Below are 18,277 nucleotides of genomic sequence, written 5' to 3'. Positions count from 1 at the left end.
AGCAATATGCAACTCATCGAGCAAATTATTTTTCTAGTAGTTGAAGATCAGTTGATCAATGATGCTTTTAAATAATTTATGCGCTAGTTAGTGTAAGAATATTGAGATATAAATTGTGTGGTCAATTGACTATAGTGGTAATGAGTATTTGCCTTATTCAGATACATTGAATATATTGTAAGATAAATATCAGGGACTATCTCTCACAATTTATATCACCATGTAACAAACTGAAAAATTGACACACAAAATTGATAACATGATAGTGTTTTATTGAAAACAACGATTTTAACAAACAGTATCTGAATCATTTATATACAAAACCTGGGCATGGACATATTTTTCAACGAACATCCTCAGTACACACATATTCGTGTAATAATAATATTCTTTTGATGTTTACAATTGTCGATAAATGCATCCACTGCATTTCATTCAATTCACAAGTTACTAATTTCTCTGCTCACATAATGTTTAAGCCATAATTCAGTCCCAGAATCCGTGCGATTTTACGTTTCATATCTTATGACTGACGTGCCTGAATTCCTCTACAGAAATCCGACACTTGTAATATTCCTTTATTTGCTACCTAATTATTGCAATATCGGCTGAAATAATGAACGACATAATTCATGGTTCGATGATCAACTTTACAAAATCTACAGCCACATATAACTGTCTATTTTGTTCTTGTTTCGCAAATAATAATCAATTAGCGTAGCTGTGTATCTTTTTAGTGTTTGAAAGTAAATTATTCTATACTACTCAAGGTGCTTAGTAGTTTTCACTTGGTGAATGTTTTATATATTATCATTCAATCATGTGTTAGTTATGATTGTATTTAGTGTATTCAACAGTTTAATTTTTAATTTAATTATTTGATTCCATGGCAACTTGTATTTGAACATCTCATTGATTCAATAACAACCGCTTTTAAATTATGCAAATTAAAGAAGAACATGTAAACGCATTATCTCGATGTAAAAGCGCCCTCAAATAATGGAAATCTGGCAAATTTTGTAATCACCGATTATATATTTTTTGGAAAGTTTATACAATCAGGTGCCTGATATTAATTGTTGCCAGGTAGTGTCGTTTAGTTTCCGTTTAAGTGTATGTACTCTGACAAAACGTTACAGTTCTGTATTGGTAAATATTAATTTACACAATACAATTTTTAACTATTATGACAATTATATGACAACCATTAACTGTGTGATGAGAGGCGCAAAATACAACAACTAGGTGTTCACCATTAGAAGAAACTAAACTAAAAGAAAGAAATCGAAGAAACACAATATGTTATTAGACACATTTCACAAATGTTCCTTTACGACTTTTGTAGATTGGATAGATCGATCGATCGATCGACGATTGGAAAAGTCATTCCCATTTTTTGCATTCACATTTGATGGCAACAACAATATTTAGCACAACACACTCGTTTCATTTTGATGTTTTTTTACGCAGACTTAAATGTAATATACTAATTGATCCCATTGAAGGTCAATACAGATTAACTAGAAGACAGCTTTATTATTCAAGCGAATGTCACAATTCTCTCTGAAAATTGTGTGTACCAGCCTGCATTGTGCTCGAAATAACTCCATCTACTGTAATTGTATAAGGGTCTTGTTGAAGAATTTAGATGTTACTTCAAAATAATCAGCTTTCAACAACGATGAAAGTTGCATTCATCACAAGTAACTTACATCTGCAAATGTTCACCATGCTGAAAACGGAGTAATGATATGATATGAATTTATTCGGTACAATGGCCTCAGGCCTATGGTACAATAAATTAAAAATATACGTTGAGGGCGCTGCAAGATTCAAAAAGTCGCTAACTTCTCCAGTAATTTCTCATTATGTTTGGATTTCAACAATTCACCCAGTTCATTATAACTATGAAGTATCAGCAAGTACGCACCTGCAATTTTATAAATTGTGCATCAGTATACAACAATATAGAAATAAAATTGGTTGTTTCCATCAACCCAAGCTAAAAGAAAGAACCGGCCATATTGGTTATACATTGAGTGTCATACCACCTGTTGTTAAATTATTTGGCCTAATGTTACTTGTAACGTGCGGTAAGAATCCAGCCCCGGATCTAAAAATCAACATTGGCATAGGATGGTAAGATGATTTCCACGGAAAGTCCATAACTATGGAAACGGATCAATAATAATGAAGGTAACGCATAACTTCGCATAACGTTATAAGTTCATTAAAGTTATTCGAATATTATGACCGCAGTTCGCATGCGCTTATTTAATCCACAACGCATGCGTGACAGTGCCGTGATATATTAGGGACAACATCAAAAGTTCAATGTAGGATAACAAACTTAATTCTTTTAGTTTTTTCCCAAACCCCTCACCCCCATTGAAAATTAATTGATAAACATTGATTATGGCGTCAGGCTACATTTACCATTAAATACAAATTGATAATCGTACAGTAGTATTGCATAGCAGTTGGTTGTCGGGTGGGTGTAAAAAGACTTTACAAATGCACCTTATTTGACGCACATATTTACACTCGGACCAAACCATTTTCTTGTCTTGGATGTGTGTTTTTTTTCCATTTTCTGTTATTTCTGTACATGATTGGATATAGAAAAAAAACGAACTACAAATACTCTAAAAATTTGTTTGACTTTATTAAAAAAATAAAATCGTTTTTGCAGGATGGAAACTTTTTGAGGTCAAACCCCCACCCCCACCCCCAAAATAAAGCAAATAATTTTTTTATCCGACATCGATCTGTTGACGTCGTCCCTTAGTACAAAGCGTTCGTCAATCTGAAAAGGGTGATGCCGCTTTAAACTGCAAGCCACTTTCTCAGTGTTGTTGTTATTGACAGTTTTTTACCAAGTCTATGGATTTATATCTACACACACTTAGTGAGAGGATCCTTTGAACTTCGTGTTCAGTGAATGCTCTCACTACCAAAGTCTGATATCCCCACTCATACTTTGATAACTCCCATCACAACCTTCTACTTTGTCTCCATCCTCGACACCAAGACATAGTCCTTCCTTCTTTTAAAAACAATCAACATGTATTAAATACTCCATGTCTACTTCAGTGAACTTCACCAGTTTCTACTTCTCGTTCAAACAGTTGTCTAAAATATTGATAAGTATATGTTATAACATATCAGAATGGAATTAGATATTCCTTAGAAATCGTTTTTATAATCGTTTATATGGTGTATTAAATATTAAACATGTTTCACCTATGATCTCCAAACTTTATTTTAACACTACATTTTGAGTATATATATAAATACATCATATTTACTTATTTAAAGTTAAAATACACTGAATTATCACAAAGCAAGCTATCCATACATAAAAACAGGTATCAAGACAAAATAATATTTTAGTTACAAATAACGTTACAAAAATATCAATAAATCTGAATTAGGTTGTTATTCCCATTTTAAATTAACCTTTAACCTCTGAAAAATTGAAAAATACACCATTCGATTAGGTGTTTAGATAGAAACGCTATCGTGATTTATATATTCTCACAGACAGGCAGGGCTGAAGCACTGTCCCCAACGAAATGACATAAATGACAACTCTGGTATATATGCAGTCGTTGGTCGTTTAAAATCAATTAAATCCAAAATATTCCACATGAGCGGTTTGTCGCTACATGTAGTATTCAAACCATCATTCGCGAGAGCTATAAAACACTACTGACAAAAGGTCATCATAGTCTACGAAAATGGATTATCGAGTCACAATATCATAACCATGGCCTGTATTATTGAACGTTTGTTATATATTGATATATAAATATTCCGACTTCTATATTGCAGCGACATTGGCGTGTATGAATGGTTTAAGGTATTCTTATTCACTCTCATCTTCCCAAAAATATAATTCCACTAATAATTGTTCGACTCCAATAATCAGTATCAGAGAAGCTAACGCATAACAGAATTCTCTCTGGAAGTGGTCTAGGACGTAGTAGAGACGATAGTACATTTGTATTATAATTTAACCCGAGGACGATGTAGTGGAACACAGCTCGGTCAACAGTGGATATAGCAAGGCATTGCAATAAACTGCTAACCATGCTACATGGTAATATTATTATACAACTGACAGTAAAAAGCAACGTCACTAAACGCAGGTGATCTGCGTTATGAATATTTGTTGAATGTCTTCTGTTAATAAAATGGCTTGTTATATCTCTCAAACGTATAACTACTATGGGTAAATACGAATAATATTATGAAGTTATCACCAGAAAGCCGAAAAAATATAGATGTTTGTTGTACAGTAGTGGTAACGATGTGCATCAAAGATTGATGAGATTGAATTACCAGATACACGAATCATAAGCAATATAATTATTGTATAATTATTTACTCGGGCACATGTACACGTACAAATAAATATATTCTTGTGTCTACGTTTCCTCCCCTATCGTGTCCGAATGGTCTGTGGATTGGCGATGCAACAAAGCTGAAATAAAAAGAGAAATAGCCATATAGATATGTTTTATTCGACTACTTAGTATATTGTATTTTCGTACAGCGTCGAGTTGCGTTTATATGTGTCGTTATAAAAGCAAAGCGTTTTAATCGATTTTGCCCTCTAGGTGACAACTTATTTTGAGGTTTCTTGAAATGTTATTTTAGGGAAATGTGCAGAAGATACCGGGCTAAGATTATCCAAAAACGTAGATGTAACCTATATCTTTGATTATGTGCGTTAAGGACTAAACATACTAATTCTTTTACTTTGAATGGCCAGTGTATTCTATACTGATAACGGTCCGAGGTCGGTTACACATATCCCATGAGTCCTTGCGAAAACACGATTGCGATTCAGGTAGTCTGCAGATAGAATTAGCCTACATATCGTATGAGAAAATGCTGCTTGTGAAAAAAATGTAATCCCTAGTTAAGTTAAGTTGAATACTTTACCTGGTCTGGTTCGCGTTATATTATTAGAAGGAATTGGTGTAACCTTTCTTCTCCTGCTTGCTGGTTTGACAAGGGACTGAAATAGGATGAATGAATTATAATGTACATAATCACAAAACAAACGTGAACCAGGAGTACAAAAAAATAAATGTCGATCACAGTTATAAACATTCCTTTATCCGAGTAGTGTTTATAATAACCCTAGGACCAAAATACAAATCGAGATACCACGCATTAATTATTCGCTGGTTTTTAAGTTTACTATTTTCGCCAATAAGTAAAATCAGCCAAATTGAATCCAAGTAAACAATAAAATAACAAGAACACTCATTGTTTTCCTGTCAATGTTGAGAGTGTGCTCAAAGCAATAAAATAGGTAAATTAAATGTCAATGAAAAAATGGTTTTACAATAGCATCTACAGAAAACTGTGTGAGTGTGTGCATACTCAATTGGCAGGGCGACACCACAAGCGGAGAGTCATTCACTGCGATATGCGACTTCGATTGAACCTCGGTTAAGATGCACATGTTCGCCGGTCGCATTAAATTGCCCAGTGACATACAGTATATGGGTTATCAGCATACCTGGGCATAAACACTCGCATCAGGTAGATCTCCTAAAACTGACATGCCGTCTTCTGAATCCTTCTGCCATCTAGCGGTTACATCGCGTTTATGTGTTTCCTCGCCACCTTCGGCGCCTTCACATTTCTTGAGGTCATTATTTCGCTTGTCAATCCCATCTTCCAGATTTTCCTCTTCATCTTCCTCCTCCTCTTGAAGCGAGAACTTCTCTTTTTCTTTGTGAATATTTTTAACTGAAATATTGTGTTTATTTAAAATGTTATGTCAATGAATGCCCTGGATTAATTAATGTGTATTCATTATGAATGTGGCATGACCAAAATTATTTGTTCAGTGTCATAGCTTACGCCTGACCTTCCACGTGTTCCTTTAATCTAAATGTACTCACCATCAAGTTTCGTCGGCAGGTTCAATGTCGCAGGTGTGTTTTTTCGACGCAGTACCTTTTTCTTGGCTCCTGGTTTGCCTGTTTTGGGAGCGGACGATGGTCGTGTGATCTCCGCATGCGCCGACTGTGGTATTGCTTGCTGTTCTTCAGAAGACGCGTCTTTTATTTCAGGGCTCTTAGTTTGGACACAAGAGGGCGGTAGAGATGAATCTGGGTCTCCGTCCCCTTCATCCTCTTCCTCTAAAAGTTCTTTGTTTTTTGTTCGCATTGTCTTGACTGCTGGAAAAGTTAATGTACAAGAAGTTTGATGCAAGCTTAAATTTTCTACTACTGTGCATGTTACTGCTCATACGTGCAAAACATTCCAAAGACGAAATTCAAGTTTTGCTTCTACTGAGCATGTTACTGAGCATATGGCAATGTATTTTGAGAAATACGTCATATTGAATAAAATATAATTTTTAAAACTTTTGTAAAAAGTTGTAGGATTTATATAGATAAAACTATAGAAATCAACTTAAAACCACAAATAAAAAGCAATTTTTGTCATTCTCGATGATATTACAGACTCCTGGTTCTCAAAAACAATTTCGGTATATGATGTCGTTGACCCATAATAATGAAAACATGGAGAAAATTAAATATAATATTCAATTCACCTCCTTATAAAACAAGTCTGTGTAATCAATTTTATCTACACTTATATTGGCACACTAAGTCGGTGGATTAATATATATTGGAGGTTATCTTACACTTAGACACGTTATCATCTAGGTGTAACATCACACTGTGGTGATGTGCATTTCAATAATATGCTACCGGACTACTTTCTAAGTTTACACGGACAGGTTGGCCGGCCACTGTAAACAAGCTGACAATTTGTTGAAACGTACGAAATGTGGAGTACATCGTGACAACTAAAACTATATAAAACTATATTTACAATGTTGCATCGTTTTGTACATTTTCTGTACGCCGACAATTCTCCCATCGTCTTTCCCAGCGTGTGTCGCCAGTTTGCGTACACCGGTTTATTGATATGATTCGGAGGGTTGTTTGTACAGTTCTCGTCGGATTTAACAAACAGAAATCGGACATGACCAAGATTAGTTTTGCGTTTTTGAAACGAACGGCCAAGCACTACTACATTGTTCGCGCACATAAATATGATAAATTTGCTTACTGTGTTACAATACATTGCAAATACATGTATAACTAAATGGTGGCATATTTCCGTTGAATAATTCTAAATAATTATATATCTCCGTTAAATACTGTAAACGCATTTAAATTGAATCCACATGAACTTGTAAAATACCATTGGAATTCATTGTTTTACCGCTAAGTTTTGGAACTTGAAAACCCAGTAAAATTGCTCAAAGCTTCAAAGTTGTATAATTAAATGCCAGGGAAAATAATGTTTTTTCAGTACGGCAACTCCCGAGCTATACACCGAGGATTTATAGCATGTACATTTTCAATGTTAAGTTGTCTCTTCAACGGTTAGTTAAAACATAGACAGGAAAATGTCTATGGTTAAAAACACTATGCCACGAAACATTAGTCTTTGTACTTCAGAACTGCTGTCAAAACACAATAGAAATTTTGGGAGCCATCCAAGTACCCGCGACTTAGCCGAATCGCGACTTACCGAGGCGCGACTTAGCGAGGGGTCACTGTATTTCATATACGTGTCATACAATAGTGTTATATGAATACAAACAATATGTAAGCTCGCATTGTAAATCGCTGCGTTATAGTATGACTGACTCCATGAAAGAACAGTAAACTGCATAGTATTTTTTAAATATATAGAACAATTTAGCCCTGAAAACAATACTGAAACACACTGAGATTCTTTTGGTTGCTCCGATTTGACTACAGATCGGACCTAAAACAGTCTTGAATACCTATAACTATAAGGCTCCAAGCTGATTATTTGATTTTTACATATGGGATAATGAAAAGTGTGCTTACACTATGGTGTGCATGTGCTATAATTTACTATGGTCTATATTCTCTCTAAAAACAAACATTGATGGAATGGCAAATAGAATGTAATTTAAACTAATCAAAATGCATGTGCTCATATGAAAGAAATGTATTCAAATGATTGTATCTCTATTTAATCCACAAGGTTTGCTAGTAAGAGTTCAGATCAGATATTTTCTGCTCGATATTTTAACAATTAACGTATTTAAACAATTACGTATTCAGCTCGTGAAATGATGTTCTAAATCTAGGACTAGAATGTGTGTGTATGTGTGTATGCCTATTTTCTTAATTTTAACTTACCTTCATTTGTTGGTAAAATTATATAAGCTGGCGTGTTTTTTCTTCTAAGTTTTGGATTCTTGTTCGGTTTATTTCGACTCGGTTACGTCTTCTTCCTTGCACCACTAGCGGTCATCGATGATGTATCTTTCGTTTTTACGTCGCCATTTTTGTGTACCTCGCTTTTTTCAGAGGTCGTGTGCTTTTTTGAAGTTTCTGCCTCCTTTACATCAGTGTTCTCGTCGAAGCTCTCCATTGGAGAGTCTGGGAACTTACGTGCTGATCTTGAGGGCGCTGTAATTGAAATAAGGTGACAAAAAGGTAATGTTTGCCGTATTTGGTCCATGTGATTTGCATATAGATAACATACGCCATACATATTTCTAATTGATTTCAACTTTTCAGCCAAAAAATTTTAAAAACATACCTCTGACATCTGGAGGTTTATTCATGACTGCTGGGGTTAGTTTTTGTTGCCTTGACAGCGCACGACTAGCCTCGTTTTAGTCCTGCTCGTTTACATTTTCAAGTGTATCCACGGATGGCCGAAGTTTGTCTCGAGTCGCTTTGCTTTTTCCTTTTCTTTTCCCGTCTTTTTTGTAAATATTGAACCGTTCTTCTTCTGGGTCAGAAAACTGAACAAACTCGAGATCGTATTCGTGGCCGCCTACTCCACTGTCCTGGGACGTGTTATCGTCATTGGTGACGCTGTTCGTAATTTCTTCGTTTTCGTAATAAATTAGTGTGTCAGGTGCAGGTCGCCCCTTGGAAGATGCTGTCAGACAAAGATCGTAAATACACATTAATTAATTTATTCATTGACCGAAGTTATATTTGCAGCATTTTTTCGGACAAGACAATGATACGTTCAAAGTACAGGCAATCGTGTGTAAATTTGAATTCAAGTCAATGTATGTACTGGTCGTAATACAAATCACAGCAATATACGAATCAATTAACGTGTTTACTAGAAGCTTATATTCATGTTGTTCGTTTCAGTAATTTGTGTTGATTTTCCCGGAATTGCTGTTATGTATATAGAACCTAATTCGTCTAAAATTGATATGAAATATTTAGAATAATTTAAAGGGCGGTAGTCGTCGCGCCACGTATGCGCGAGATATATGGGTTTCATATAAACAAAGATGGCGACTTTGACTATTGCGTAGATCAACAAGTACAAACTGAGACGTTTCCAAGCTTTAATTAGGTAATTTTTAGGTGATTGGAAGGTATGGAGGGAGTTACCGGCGGCATTCATTGCAAGTCACGCCCAGATCAACCCTCATACTTGTGATTTCCATTGGAAGAGCGCATTGGATTGAGGGAAAATCAATGTTTATCAACACAAATGTCGCACGTGCGCAGCGCGACGACCACCGCGCTTTAAAGGAATTTGTTTTTATTTGTCATAGTTTTTAGAATGTTGGAATTGCACACGTACACGTTACTTCCGTTTAGTTACAGATGTATTTATATTACCTGTAAACGGTGATCGTGGTAGATCGATGTATTTTCAATAAAAAATCTACGAGTATTTCAGAGCCTATGGTTTACCGTGAAGAGTACAAAGTGGGATATTAAATTATTTATCCTTGATGATTTTTATGTAGTATTGAGAACCAACTCCAGGAAGCGAACACACAATAATGAATAATCGCGTAATCCTAGAATCGAAACGCGAGGCACAGAAGTTTTGTTCATCCTTTCCAATCCCATTTTTCCCACTGCAACATATTTGTTAAAAGAAATATTTGAATTATGTTCGTTTTTTAAGGAGGCATTTTTTTATTTTTCCGATTTTGGCAACGCCTTATTCAGGGATTTTCTAAGACAGTCGCAGACAATCAGCGCACGGATGTACGTACAAAACATGCTGTTGTACTGCCGGCGACGGTCGCCTGTAAGAAGAGAGCTCCAGCTCCTAACGTAAAAGTTTTAAAATTTCGACCGGTTTTAAATAATTTTGTGTTGGAAATCTGACATGTTTTAAGATTGCAAAATTAAGGTGCATTTTGGAGCGGTCGAATTTTTCTTAATAGAAATCGGCAAATGGAAAAAATAGGAGTGCTAAACAGTGTGCTTCGTTAGTTTAAAAAAAATGGAATGTCCGTCAAATTGACGTAAACTTCCCCATTTTCACGGAAAAAGCAAAGGTCGTGGCCGAGTTGCAGGCTAAAAAACTCAAAAATCAAAACAAAATCATCAATCAGTAAGTAGTATGACAAGGAAAACAAAACATCAGACGCGGAGAAGCGGTCAGCGCGTCAAAAGAGTTGTTACTGTAATGTATCAAGTTACCTCTCTCTGTGATTTATTTTTCATTGAAATTATTTGATTGTTTTCAGTTAATTTTCGCGTACCTCTGCAATTTATTTTAGCATTGTCAGTTGTTTGCTTCATTGAATTAAACGGAGTTCGTCCGGTTGCAAACAAAGCTGTCTCGCACCACCTAGCAAAACTTGCGAATGATCGTAGTAGAGGTATCCATTGGACAAAAGATACACAAAAGTTTGTATCTCCCCGACCCAGTGCAATATATCCGGCTAGAATCAAAGCTCACGTGTCCCTTATTTGAGGGACCAGATTCTGCCGTAAATTCGGGATGGGATTTGGAAAAAAAAATAAAATGGGACTTTTAAGGTGTATTTTGGCGTCATTTTCGGATATTTCAATCATTCCTGATGCCTAAAATAGAGTCTAAGTTTTACCGTAGTCATTGACGCCTATTCAAGAGTATGATGTTTATTGTGACTAGCGTGAATGGGTAAGCTTCGTTTCGACAATGAGCAGTTATCACTGTAAACAATGTTAAATTATTCTTCACATGCTCAGTTTATTTTTTGAAAACAATTATTTAAAAATAAAATCTCTCGGTCAATCAGAAACTCGGATGCATGCCTTAGGGGAAAGTCATGTTTGGACGCTAACATCAATTTTGTTTTTCGTTTTGTGGGCTGATGCCTTCAGTGTAGCTTTTGCCTCTTCCGACATAGAAATCATCTGAATCTTCTTTCTACCTCTCTTTCTTTTCACACCACGCATAATATAATGATAAAAATTAGGAAAAAACACTGAGGAAATATAATGTTTGGTTTGCTAGCGAGCGAGAACTGATTTGAGAATAATTGCACATGCGCGTGAATTGAATGAACTATGACCCGTACAATCTCGATTTGCATATTGTCAATCAAAGGTCCTGTTATTTGGTTACTCATGCAAATTAGGCAATTGGACATAAACATTGCCACGTGTGAGTGTTTTTTTATTTTTAACCAGAAAATAAACAGCAATTTTAACGGTGTTCACAGAATGTTCTTTAGATAAAAATCTACATAAAAAACGAAAAAAACTATTTTTGATTGAAATTCACAAATAAACTGCATCTCTACCTTAAGTCAACTCCCATATTGTACTTCACAGTGAAAGTTAATTCAGATATATTACTTAGAAGTAACACTACAATGCACTTCCCTTTACATTCCCTTGTATTACACAACAGGCTTTGTGCTGAGGCAGTGATGGTTCACATCCATCACCAGTTCTCTTGTCTACTATTATTTTTGTTGTTAGTGACATTCACGGTCCTTGCTATTTTAATATACCTTTATAACAGTGTATACGTGGGTATTTTCGCCTCGGGCAGTTCCATTTCGCTCCGAGCAGTCTCGGGCAGTCTCGGGCAGTAATTAGTAGGACCCATCGTCGCGGATTAAAAAGAAATTCGCGTTCATGCCGAATTCTATTTTCGCCAGCGGGAGCACTGACCCGTGAAGAACTAGTACCAATATAAATAGAAGTTGAAGAACTGTTAACGTTGCTCTTGCTTTCGACATATCGAAGACAGGATTCTTTCAAACGAATAAGACCACCGAGCCGAGACACACCAAGTCGCATTAACTGCGTATCCGTCATGGTATATACAAGTGAAGGTTCGATTTTTTCTTCTCTGAAGTCTTGAACCAATGTTCCCAATGACAATTCAGTTAAAATTCAATCCATGTTGTTATCCCAATCCTGAGTCGATCACAATCAAAAACTGAACCTCGCGGCAAAATGGAAAAATATAAACGCGCATGCGCAATATATCTGAAAACAATCCGACACACGTCCGCAGCGACAATGCAGTCAGTGTGCCTATCACATTATGGTGAATGCCTACCATGTTGAATGCCTATCACGTTTTGACGAATGCCTATCACGTTTTGGCAAATGCCTATCACATTGTGGTAAATGCCTATAACGTTGTGGTAAATGCCTATCACGTTGTGGCGGATGTCTATCATATAAAGGCGAATGCCTATCACATTGTGGCGAATGCCTATCACGTTGTGGCGAATGCCTATCATGTAAAGGCGAATGCCTATCACGTTGTGGTAAATGCCTGTCACGCTATGGCGAATGCCTATCACGTTGTGGCGAATGCCTATCATGCAATGGTGAATGCCTATCATCTAATGGAAATGAGTAAGATAAAACAGTCATGACTTTCCATAAACATGCGTAATGTTGGTGTCTTCACGTAACACGTCACTCATTTGGGTAAATTAATCATCAGTATGTAATATGACGAAGCAGAGTGTCACTCGGTGAGGAGTGAATAGATGTTTATTTCTGTCAGTGGCTGTTAAAGATTTAAAAAACACCTATTTGTACTAGGATGTTTAAGTGGGTACACATTGAAACACCGTAATAAATAACTCGAATGACTGCTATGGTTGACGATGGTTGTACTAAACATTTTTCTGAACACGTTTTCCGGTGATTTATCAATTGCCTTATTATTGTCATATGCTTTCACAATCGCCAATGAATTTTCCGCTATTGGTTATAGATTTCTCTGAGAATGAATAGAAACGAAGCAATCAACTTGTACTTCAAATTGGGATTCAGCTACACAGAAATCTTGGCTTCATTGGCGCACAACCATGGATTTGTTGTGAGCATAAGACATTTGAAACGACTCCTGAAGCAAAACGGGTTATACAGAAGAAAACACCAGTCAGACATTAACGATGTGAATTTATTTATAAGAAGCCAAGTGGAGGGTTCTGGAAGATGCCATGGCTATAGATGGATGCATTTGAAATGCATCCAGGAAGGTTTAATAGTGAGTAGATAAAGTGTTCATCTTCTGTTAAAGATCATTGACCCACAAGGTGTACAAACAAGGAAACGCCATTGTCTTCCTCGCCGAAAGTACGGATCACCCGGACCAAACTTTATGTGGCACCTAGACTCGTACGACAAACTTTCACCATACGGAATTTGCGTTAATGGATGCATTGACGGCTACTCGAGAAATGTCTTATGGGCCAAAGCGTATCATACAAACAGCAATCCTAGAATAGTAGCAGGATACTTTATGAGGGCTGTTGAACTATTAGGTGGTACGCCAGCTAAAATTAGAGCGGACATGGGCACTGAAAACGGTCATGTTGAAGAAATGCAAAGATTTATGAGAACTGATCAGATTTGCTTCTAACTACGGAACAAGTCAAATGAACCAATGAATTAAAAAGATGGTGGGGAATATTCTGAACGCAATGTGGCCAATTTTGGATGGATTTGTTTAAGGGCTTGAAAAATGATGGCTGTTTTACTGGTGATACTCTGGACAAAGATCTCATCCGGTTCTGTTTCATGAGAATGATTCAGATATGATTGTGAACAAATACAAAATTTGCATGCAAACTTTATCATTCATGTGTATCTATACAGGAACAACGAAACACGTCGAGGGATGTCGCTTACATCACCAATATGAATCTATTACAAAAATGCATGTGTGTAATGTATCCTAAACCTCCTTAAGTAGGCCCAATAATAACGTTACTCTTTTTAACAGGAAGAACTAGATAATATTGTTTTGGAATGGAACTGCCAGAGACTCAGTCGTTCGCGAAACGCAATTAGTCCTGCTGGGCGCCCCTGTATTATGTTTTCAGTTCCAGAAATTTACGGAAGCTGTAACTTTCTACAGTCAGTCACACAAGATGTCATTGAAGTGTGCAAAGACGAATCTGCGAGCAAAGGGCCACCATATCCGTGTAATGAAGAACTGTTCGAGTTATGCTGTAGGCATATGTTAGAAAATAACATTTCTTTTCCACCTGACTCATATGCGGCAGTTGATTTATACTTTGTACTTCGAAACTATATTCGTGAAAACTGATTTGTAGATATATAGACTTGTATACTGATTTAGAGTTTTATTGGATTCTACAACCCATTATACTCTTTCATTGAGTTACGAAATAATCATTTCAAGTCATTTGTATTTTATATATTCACAAAACGGACCGATGACACTATATTTTCAATCTAACGACAACGTACTATAAAGGGTTATTACATTATTTTTCTTTCATGTCTGACATTATTTAGCTAGAATTGAGACTGCCATGTATGGTTCACTTTCAATTGTTTCAAACATGTTTATTATGTTATCTGTTAATAAAACATATTCCATATGCAATACAATTAGCTCATAAATCTCAGTTTCCCTGAGATAAAGCCGTTCGATATTTGTTTTAGACTCACCCCCATGTGCCACCCCATCGACAATATGATTGGTCCACACATCCTATGACATCATCAAGAACAATCACCAGTGTTGCTGGGTTAGGCTTTGTAGATTTATTTGAAGTTGAATCGTAATAAGTTGACAGTTATAGGCATAGCGAACCTGCTGGTTTGTTGTAAACTGAGTATACATGGTGTGTTTCTAAATATCAAAACGGAATTAATATCAAAAGACCATGTGACTGGCATAAGAAACTGCAACTTTTTGCTTGAACTAGGGTATGTTTCTTATGCAACATACACCTTGCAATACATTTATCAGTACCAAGTTAAGTTCCACTGCCACGTTACAAATTTGCCAGTTTTCTTCAACGACTTCTTTGTAAGTATACACACGTTACAAACATGTCGGTGCAAAAGAAAATATTATTTTGACAGTCATGGACACATTCTGAATTACTGTTACTGGCGAATTAATTTTCTATCGGGACTAGACATCACATTCTAAACCATCAACATGGTACTCGACTTAGTTGTGTTTTTTCCAGAAAAAGTTCTTAACATACTAGTATACACGGGATAAATAACATAACTGTTTATGTTCCATGCGCAGTGCGGGCCTTTTGTGACAATTACACTACACTCCAAATATAATTCATTTGAGACCCATTTGAGACACCAATACGTGTCTTGTTGCTTCAAGGTAGGAAAATGTACTTAGAAAGCAGTGTAGAAATATGATATAAATGATAATTTTACTAAATGTTAATGGTGCAATGACCATTGCAACCAGGTATTCCCGATTCTCGAATTTATTAATGCGTTTAAACGTTTATCGTTTGTGCGTTCACGCCTATTGCGTGATCCGAGGTCAACAAACCGGAAGGTAGGATAAATTTCGAATGTTTTAAACATACGTGTTTCCAACTCGTAGCAAATAAAATCCTCCCAAATAAAAGTGCCATTATCTTTCAATAAATTCATATCCGCCTCACACATTTTGCACACTATTCTGCATAAGCATGAAAAACGAACACTCAAATTATGTTTGGCTATAGCGTAATACATTTGGAGGCATTTTGGGAGTTAAAAAAAAACAATGTCTTGGTCCTTTTTATTTCATTTATTCCAAAACGTCATGTTTTTTTCAACTGGTAATTCACTTTTCTCAGCAGCATTATATAGTTCATCTAGCTGCCCCTTTTATTACTCACCCATGCTCACACCGCTATCTTCTATACACTGTTTTGAATATACTACTAACTTCGTTCAGGTTTGCAAGACTATTGTTCCTTTTGACTTTTTATTTCTGTCCTACACTCACCCGTTGCCCGGTAATTACGCATGCGCAAATAGAGAACCGGGAATTATTCATATTAATGTGAATTAATGAATGAATCGTATGCTCTCTGGGACATTCAAGCGATAATTCAATAAAGTTACAATAATTGAACCACTGGGCCAATGAAATAAGGGACAAAGTTGCAGCCTCAAACCCTCTTCTAGAAAATGATATTCAGCCGTAAACTATTTAGAATCAACTCCTCACTTTGTGGTTTGGGTGCGACACGAATCTTTATATAAGGTTGTTATATAGTCTGTCCTGCATACACAATATATATACAAAAGTATAATTTAGCACAAACTATGTCATCACAGTTTGTGGTTACTGGTGGAAATACACGGGTGACAACACGCATATTGAGATTATTTACCGAAATCTATGTGCAAGTACATGCAGCACCGTGCCTTTGTACTAGTCCGCATCTACGAGGGTCTCGGCTTAAAGATGAATGTGTATTTCTGTTCTGGATTTCATGACGTCATTGCAGCAGATTACTCGCGATATTGTATCCCATTATTGAGCATCAAGGCCCCATATCATGGATATGAATACAATGTTGTTTTCGAAAACAAATAAGAAAAAAACTAATTAAAAAGAAGCGAAATTGTTAGATAACAAGTATTTCATACTAAAATCATCATCAAATAAAATGTCCATTGCCAATAACAACGGAATTCAATAACTAAATCTGGCAATTGTATGAGGGCATCGTCGTCTGCTCTTTGTGCTAAAGCGTGTTCAGTCGCCATGATCCATCTAGGATGCGCGCTTCTAGATGCCGCGACTGATGGCGGAGATTGTGTCGATGAACTAAGGTTAGCCCGGAGTGATTTGTCCAAGCAAATGCGATAAACGAAGTGGGGGTATGTCCACAGAGCGCGAGTACAGAGAGATGAACGGCGTACCAATCACGGTGTGCTGTTCGCTCGGGCGATCACTAAAAAGCTACTCCACACCACACATCAGTTCTTCGTACACTCGCAATGTAAATGATTTAAATACATGTACAATAAAATTTGATACATTCAAACTAATTCATTTCTTAGTTTGTCATATGAGATTGTGAAAAAACTTCCAGAAAGACATTTTAATTATGCAGATTCACGGGCCAGTGCCTGTGAAAGTGAAAAACACCACCCTTTCCCGCTAAATTCGGAACGCACATGGGGTAGTAACGGCATATGGAGTGACCCCCCGGGATTTGTATCCAAGTTTTCCGCTTGTTGGTGGCAGCAAAACCACTAGTATTGACAACACTACAAAACTCAAGCATACTTTGTGCTCCATATAAGTACTCGGTTCACGCTTGGCACATATATGTCGCACAAATTGAGCTTTTGCTCAATATGGGTTGGCTGGTCGATCATTATTTTTTTTTTTTTTTTTTTTTTCAAATGAAATTATATTTTTATTGCGGTTACTAAATGAACAAGTGCGCATACAAAAATGTAATCACATTAATATATATTAGCAAAGACATTATATAATTTATGAACTTGATCATGATTGGTCAACAAAATAAATGTATTTTCCGAGTATGAGCTCTGAAAGTAATTTCGTGGCGAATACCTCGTTTGACACCTTGTAACAGGAGAACACATGAGACTATTCTCCTTAAGAACTGTTGTAAAACTAGTATAATTGGGAGCATATTATTTTAAATTCTATTTCAACACAAAGGACACGAATTGGTTGAGGCAGATTAATAAGTTTTATGCTTACTATTTTATTTGAATGTTGTATTCTATTTTTTATATCAACAAGTTGACACGGAGGTAGAATTTCGATTTTTCATTACATTTTTGATTGAAAATAATGCTGTATTTCATACTTCATGAAGTTGACAATGTAACATAAATAAAGTGATTTAATAATGTATAAAATTGCATAAAACAGTGTTCAGTAGGTTAATAAGGTATGTTTTATTTTTTTATTTTTTTTTATATCTATTTTTTATTACTTTAAATAAATACATTTACAAAAAAAAAGAAAGAAAAAAAAAATTACAAAAAAAAAAGAAAAGTGGATGGCTTAAAAGAAGTGGAAGTGGGGGAACATTATTGATAAGCTGACAAATCTGGCTAATAAGTGAATTACTCATAATTAAAATTATTCCATTTTTCATTAAATTTAGACATTGAACCATTATTGATAGCTATTTGTCGCTCTACAATGCGAGTGTTTAACATTATACTCTCCACGACTTCCA

This window comes from Saccoglossus kowalevskii, chromosome 22 (genome assembly GCF_978046115.1).
Source record: "Saccoglossus kowalevskii chromosome 22, keSacKowa6.1, whole genome shotgun sequence".
NCBI classification, from domain to species: domain Eukaryota; kingdom Metazoa; phylum Hemichordata; class Enteropneusta; family Harrimaniidae; genus Saccoglossus; species Saccoglossus kowalevskii.
The sequence above is the reverse complement of the archived record's forward strand: the minus strand, read 5'-3'. Positions refer to the sequence as shown.